At 39.2% G+C, this 8,043-nt stretch overlaps 1 protein-coding gene across 5 annotated transcripts in view; it reads right to left on the reverse strand.

Moving 5' to 3' along the window:
* Window positions 1-6,499, reverse strand: part of LIMA1 (LIM domain and actin binding 1) — a 70,115-nt gene extending 63,616 nt beyond the window's left edge. For 4 of the 5 annotated variants that reach the window (XM_083351799.1, XM_083351797.1, XM_083351796.1 and 1 more), the window contains exon 1: window positions 6,422-6,499. The gene's annotated coding sequence lies outside the window, so the exon portion shown is untranslated. The remainder of the gene's footprint in view (window positions 1-6,421) is intronic. The other variant, XM_083351798.1, reaches the window with a different exon arrangement.
* Window positions 6,500-8,043: the final 1,544 nt, after the last annotated feature.

Consider the following 8,043-nt stretch of genomic DNA (forward strand, 5'->3'; position numbering starts at 1 on the left):
TCTTTGTGCTGGGCGGGGCTCCTGCTCTGGGTGGCGGTGGCGGCCTGATGGACCTGCTGCTGCTGATGGTGGTGGCGCACATGCCAACAGAGAGGGCTCTGAGTCCCGCCTCTGGCACGCATGCCATAGGTTCGCCAGCACTGCCCTATACCATTTCAGACAAATGGCTGTCCAGTCTCTTCTTTAAAACTTCTAGTGCTGGAGCAGGTTGTTCCACTGGTTAATTGTTCTAACAGTCAGAAAGTTTCTCCTTAGTTCCAGGTTGCTTCTCTCCTTGATTAGTTTCCATCCATTGCTTCTTGTCCTGCCTTCAGGCGCTTCGGAGAATAGCTTGACTCCCTCTTCTTTGTGGCAGCCCCTGAGATATTGAACACTGCTATCATGTCACCCCTCATCCTTCTCTTCATTAAACTAGACATACCCAATTCCAGCAACTGTTCCTTATATGTTTTAGCCTCCAGTCCCCTAATCATCTTTGTTGCTCTTCTCTGTACTCTTTCTAGAGTCTCAACATCCTTTTTACATCGTGGTGACCAAAACTGGATGCAGTATTCCAAGTGTAGCCTTACCAAGGCATTGTAAAGTGGTATTAATACTTCATGTGATCTTGATTCTATCCCTCTGTTAATGCAGCCTAGCACTGTGTTGTACTACCTCGCTAGTACTTCCTAGCTAGTACAGATAGTCCTTGGTTTGTGAACATTTGTTTAGCAACCATTCGAAGCTAGAATGGCCCTGGAAAAAGTGACTTACAACTGGTCCTCATCTTACTACTGTCGCAGCATCCCCATGGCCATGTGACCAAAATTTAAGCAAGTGTATGTATTTAGGATGGTTGCAACAGCCCATGTAGTAAGTCATAGTTCATTTAATCATATGATACTGAAGAAATCATGGATGAGTCCACTTACAATACTACTAACAGTCTATGCTTTATAAACCACAAGCATAATAGTAAGGTTTACATACAACATTAAGTCAAAATCAATCAGTTTTGCAATAAAACAGAACATGCATTACTATAAGAATGGTTTCAGAATCATTTTTAATTGATTACCTTTTCTTTCTGAGCCACGTTTTTCTCAACATCCACTTTTTTACCTCTTAAGGATCTATTTTCAGGAATGTTTTATTGAAATACATGTAAATGACAGAAAATACTATACAAAGCTAACAATAAGAAGTTAACTGGCAGCTTACAAAGCTATATTACAACGCTGGTGATGATCTATAAAGCCCTAAATGGCATGGGTCCAGATTATCTCAGGGAGCACCTGCTGCCAGCATCAGCCTCCCATCGTCCTGTGCGCTCCCACAGGGAGGGCCTCCTTAGGGTTCCGCCGGTTAGGGAATGCCAGCGATTCCAAGGGGGAGGGCATTCTCTGTGGGCGCGCCTGCCCTATGGAATGAACTGCTGGTGGAACTTCGGACTGCCCCGGACCTTCGCTCGTTTCGCCGGGACCTGAAAACTTGGTTATTTGATCTTTCTGACCTGGACTGAGGGGGTTTTAATTTAACTTTAAATTTTAAATTTTGATTTGTTTTAATCATGGGCTAGTCTTAATTTAATTCTATTTTAATTGTATTTATTTGTATTGTTTAATTCACCCTGTAAACCACCCTGAGTCCTTCGTGAACAGGGCGGTATATAAAATCAATTAATAAATAAATAAATAATAAATATTCCCATAATATACTTCCCTCAGAAATTCACTCCTCAAGGTGCCTACCGGTAGTAAAAGTGTTTTCCTCAACACTTTCCTTTTCTTATCATGAAAAAACTTCATTAGAAAATCTATACACAAAATCCAGGCTTTTATGCATTTGTTAAACTGAAAATGTATGTCTTCCAATAATTTTAAAGGCCATTCATTCACCAGTATATCCAACTCAAACAGAATTCTGTCACAGTATATTAACATTTCAAGAGATCTTGATGAACTGAAGTATTCAGTCACAAATTATAGAACAACGACCACAAATCTCTATCAAAATCACTTCTTTAAAAAAGTAAAATGTCTCTTTTTAGTAAAAACAGTAAAGTATGACAGCTTAAAAATCAGTTCAATAGCTATGAAAAATACATCTTTAAAGTAGTAGATAAAAAAAGAAAATTCACCCAAAAATATCTACCTGGCATATCGGTATGGTCAATTAAGAGTGTCATAGCCAATGGCCTAATACTGTAACTATGGCTTACTAACTGCCTGCATGAATTCATCTAAGATTACTCCAGTGCAATCATTCCAAAAGGAAACAAGGTGGTGAAAACCAACATCAGACTTGCCCTTACACAAAAACAATTCTCAACTAGTATATACTTGGTATGTTTCTTTAAAACCTAGACTTTTAAAAACTATACCACCAGATCGCTCCAGTGGTACACCTAATAAAGTGAGGGTGCTGCATAATTTAAACCAGCTTTCTTGAATCTGGTGCCTTGCAGATTTATTAGGGTCATTTGTTTCCAAGCATTCAACACAAGCCTTGGAAATATATATTCCCAACTCTCCCAGGAGGTCCAAGGTTTAGGAAACTGAGATATAAGTGATGCACCACTCTTTATGCCTCCCTTCTTCCAGAGACTGTTACTAGTCGCTGTGCAATGCACAATAATACATGAATTTCTCCAAAATATTCTATTCCAGATAATAGAACATTTAACTGAACTAAATCAAAAGAAAAAAAGGACATTTACTATTAAAACTTGGCAAAACAGCGGATAACAAAGCACTAATGAATCTCCAGATTCATGCTTGGATATAAGGAGGTCATTTAACACCCTTAATAAAAGGGCTTCTTGTTTTCAGCAGCAATATTTATGCCATAAATTAGAGACATCTGCAATAGTACAATTACCTGCTTCTGCCACTAATAGGCTTAAATCATTTCCTCACTAGAGATAATTTTGCTGCTTGATCCATAAGCTTCATTGTTTTCTGGCCAGGTTGCTTTCACAACGATTTTAAAATGATTATGATATGGAGCTCAAGTTGACATATTTGCTAAATGAAGATACAGTTTGTGTGTGGCTCACCATTTTGTGTGAATTCAGGCACCATGGCCTATAAAACTAGTCATGATTTAGCAGGGGTAGGCAACCTTGGCTCTTTTATGACTCAACTCCCAGAATTCCTGAGCCAGCCATGCTAGTCATAAAAGCTAGTCCTAAAAACTAGTTATAAAAAAGCCAAGGTTGCCTACCCCTGGTTTAGAGCTTAGGGCATGTTGTGGTACAATTTATAGTTATTAAAAGCATGTTAATCAACTATGGCAGGGATCCCCAACCCCCGGTCCATGGACCAGTACCGGGCTGCGGCATGCCAGCAACCAGTCTGCACAAACAAGCAAAGCCCCATCCACGAGTTGTAGGCAGCACAACAAAACCACACACCCTCCTTTCCGCGGAAAAGCCTCTCCACATCACCAGTCCCTGGTGCCCAAAAGGTTGGGGACCTATGAACTATGGTTTAAGGTAATATATGAAGAAAGTAACATACATGTCAAGCTTAGCCACAAATGTTTTCTTTGGATCTTGCTTAGTATATAGTTCAAAACTACCTTTTGTACTTTACAGACTATGCTTTGTAACTAGCACAATATGTGACCCACACTAATGTAGTATGTTTACAAATAATGGTTAATGTAAACCATAAATTGGTATTGTGCTATCCAGATATAGTTAAGAAAACACAGTTTCTAACTAACAAAGAAAACAGCTTATGGGGTGTTGGTTTGATCTCTGAGCTTGGCAATTTGGCTGCAAACGTTTCACCTCCATTTGCAGCCAAATCACCAAGCTCGGAGATCAAACCAATAGCCCAACTACCAACCCCAGCTACTAATATTCAAACACATCTCAAAAAAGCTTATGTAATAAACTATTTTAAAATCTGGATAACAAGTCTCAAATTTTAAGCTCAGACAATTGAACAAGGGGTGGGTGGAGAGGAATTACCCAGTTTGTTGAAAAATCCATAGTAGCCTGATTCAAACATAATTCTTAATTGTTGGGTTTACCCATCATGGTACATCAGAGCAAAGCATATTATGGCTTAATATGATGTGTGAATGCAAACTAGAATACTCCTACCAAAGTATAATGTAACTTTTTTCCACAGCCAGTAGTTATATCATGTTACAGTGTGTGTGTTTGTATTAATACAGTATGTATTAACATAAATATTAATTATGATTGAAGATTTCAGGTCAGAGGTAGCCCTCTGTATTTTGAGTCACTATCAATTAACAATTATTATTCTGCAGATTTTTCCTTTATGAACAACAACAAAAAATCCATTTCAGGTATTAGCAACCACTCCCTCATTTGCAGTACAGTATGTAGCCTAGAGAGTATTCCAGTGTTCAGGGAGAAAGGTGAGTCAAGGACATAACTCGGTCTGAATAAATTTTTAGATTTTAAATGTACACCTTGAGCTTTAACAAGCCATACACTGGCCTCCACACAGTTCTTTTTATATACCTTTTCTCAGCTCACTTTGGTTAAGAATTAGTCAAATCCCGGAATAAGCAGGATTTACACCTTCAACCATTTCTACCATTTTTCAAACATGGCAATTTTCATTAGATTGTATTTTACAGATTTTATGTAGTTGGGCTTGCCTCAACAAATGCAATAAATAAAAATAAACAATATTGGTCTCAAGAAAGGTTTTGGCTAGCTTGCTTCCTTGCTAGTATTATGTAGTACTATATTGATGGGATAAAAAAGGAGAACACTTGATTACTATTAGCCAAAGGGAGAACTGATCATCATTTCACTAAGGACAGCACTAGAATCAATAGGCCAACAACCTTGCACCCTATTAAGCCTACATAATAGATACTGCAGTAATTTCTAGGGCAATCTTTCCCAGTAGAATATTTTTGTACAATACCCTTGCAATTGTGTTGGGGCAACTCCTCCCAAGGATCACAGCCAGCATCCTTGGTAATATAAAACTACAATGCCAACTCATCTGGAAGGCAATAAATTGGGGAAAACTGACCTAATGCCAGGATTACTTGAGATTCTAATAAGCTCTGGAAAAAATGCTGAAAGATACACAGATACACAGCTAGGTTATCTTTCATAAAATTCAGTAACCACTTTCCCCAACAGATTCAAGATCTTAAAAACTCAAATCACTATACAGACATTTCCAGCTTACTGAGCACCAAATAGTTTAACATTGAGAAAATGAAGCCCACAAGAACTATATCAGGTATTCCCAAAGTGCTAACCAAAAGGCAAGATCAAGGTGTACACGATGAATGACAAGAGCCTTGGTGGAGCAGTGGGCTAATGCCTCCTTAAGTAACACCAGCTGCCTGCAATTAGTGCAGGTTCGAGTCCCACCAGGCTCAAGGTTGACTCAGCCTTCCATCCTTCTGAGGTAGGTAAAATGAGGACCCAGATTGTTGGGGGCAATTAAGCTGACTTTGTAATAATGCCGCTTGGGGGTGTGTGTGAAAGCCCTAATAAGCAGGCATATACATCGAATGAAGGCTACTGCTAAGCTTGTAAGCGCCCTGAGTCTTCGGAGAAGGGCGGGATATAAATGGAATTAAAATAAAATAAATAAAAATAAAATATGGAAGACTTGGCAAGCCCATTATTACTGCCTCTACCTAAAGATTTTCAATATAAAAATGTCTAGGAAATTCTAAAGACTTTTAACAGAAAAAAAAAATCTAACTTTCTAACATAAAAACAGGGTTCTGGGCCAGAAACATAACAAACATATACACACCCTGGAAGAGATATCTGCCTACAAACTGAGCTTCCTGGCCCCTTGCTATTTAATCTGCTGAAGACTTATTGCTACCTATTTGTTTATTCAAAGCATTTGAGCAGCCAAGAGGACACCAATAGCCAGTTCACGGCAGACAACTAAGTCTGTTCAACAAACTACATTCTTTTAACAGTCTCATACAAAACCCTCCCCCCCCCGAATTAAACAACTCAAGGCTTCCTTTAACAGTTACTCAACTCTTTCTTCTCCCATCCAAAGGACGGAAGGGATAAAAAAGAAGAGCGGTTGGCATTTCACTATTAATTGATATAACCATTTCAGAAACAGGAAGCAACCACGGGAGAACAGCTACCCATTCCTTAGAAAGGATATACTGGATTATGCACACCATGCTATAGGTCAGCGTTTCCCAACCTTAGGAACTTGAAGATGCGTGGACTTCAACTCCCAGAATTCCCCAGCCAGCATAGCTGGCTGGGGAATTCTGGGAGTTGAAGTCCACGCATCTTCAAGTTCCTAAGGTTGGGAAACGCTGCTATAGGTAATTTGATCCTAGAGTGATACGAATTACATTTTTCAAAAGCAAGATTACAGCATCCCGGCGAAATAAAATGTCCGTCACCAATACCAGCAAGATAAGCAAAACGTAATTGATTTCCATCTACCTCGACTTCTCAACGGCGGCGGCCGCTCCCCAAACCTCTTAACTGCGCGCACCTGTTGCTTCTGCTGCGGCAATAGGTACTTCCAGCGCTAAGTAAAGAAGCGAGATAACCACGCCCCCCCGGAATCTGAGCCGCCTATGCCCGCCTTTTGGCCCCGCCCCATCGTGTTCTAAGCCAGAATGCTTCTCATTCTTTAGCGCATGCTCGGCTTGCTTTGCTCCCTTCCTTTCTTTCCTTGAGCTGTCTTCCTCCCCCTCCCTCCCTAAAATACACGGTATTCCCATTTGTTGATGGCGAACAGCGTAATTTAGCAAACACAAATTTATCCTCGGAAATAAGTGGTGGGACAGCTCCTTGTTCAAATGAGCAACGGCTTTTCGAATATGGGCTACCATCTATTTTTTCGCTCTTGAGATGCCGCCGCACACAGAATTGAACTAGCCAACCACACCTTAGTCTTAGCAAACCCAGCCAATGTAGTTAAGTTTATGGCTCAGTAGACGAGTGATCGAGTAAACCGTGGGTAATAAGTTAACCATAAATGAGCCTGTGATAACAAGCACAGCCAGTAGATAAGTCTCGAAATGATTTCAGATCTGCGCTAAAAATGCAAACGATTCAATTGCCTTGGAATTTTCATAAGCAGTTTTCCATGCAACCTGTTGTCCGTAAGTTGCAAACAAAGGAAAAAATATATTTTACAGAACAATAGAAAAGGCATATTAAAAGGGAGATTCTGAATACTGAACTGTTACATGTGACACTTGCTTTACAATATTGGGAAGTCTAAAAATGAATTTCATTTGCCTTTTAGAGATCACATTTCATCTGTGCAGTGTAAGGATTCCTTTCTGTCCATTAAACAATTATACTAGTACAGTATTTACTGCAACCGTTACTGCTATAATCAAGTTCTTCCACTTTGCTGGTCTTCCTCTTTTTCTTTCGCCCTTCCCAGTAATGTAGGTATTTTAAGAAAGGTCTTCACATCATGTTTCCAAAATATTATACTGCAGTCTGAACTTGGTCATTTGTGCCTTGAGTGAGGATTTATTTGTTCTGATCCATTTTTAAATTTTAATCAGCTAGCCAGAGTTTTTCAGAAATCTTCTCCAAGAGCAAAATTTTAAATTTTTTAGAGTGTTTCTATTTTGCTTCTTCAAAGTCCAACTTTTGTTTTCATAGAGTGTTATAGGAAAGCTATTGCTTACATAATTCTGATCTTTGTATAGACAACTGTGCAAACTGAATACAGTACCTTTCCCAAGGCTTTCACTGCTACTATTCCAACTGTTAGTCTGTGGTCTATTCTTGACTGTTGGTTCTTTTACTGTTGATAGTGAATCTTAAAGGCAAAAAGTTACTTACGGTATTTTCATTGTCAGCTCTAAAGCTGGTTTCTGTGCCTGTTGTTACTATCAGAGTAGTGCCATCAGCATAGCATAGGTTATTGAAGTTTCTTCCTGAAGTTTTAAAATCACATTCATGTTTTCCCCATCCAACTTCTTGTTTTGTTGTTTATATATATAATGCTTTGTTTATATATAATAAGGGAGACTAGAAAGCTTTGTCTCATTCCTTTGTCAATTTGGAGCCAGCCTGTTTTGCTGTTTTGTCTGGAC

Source organism: Vipera ursinii (genome assembly GCF_947247035.1).
Source record: "Vipera ursinii genome assembly, chromosome: 2".
Taxonomy (NCBI): Eukaryota; Metazoa; Chordata; class Lepidosauria; order Squamata; family Viperidae; genus Vipera; species Vipera ursinii.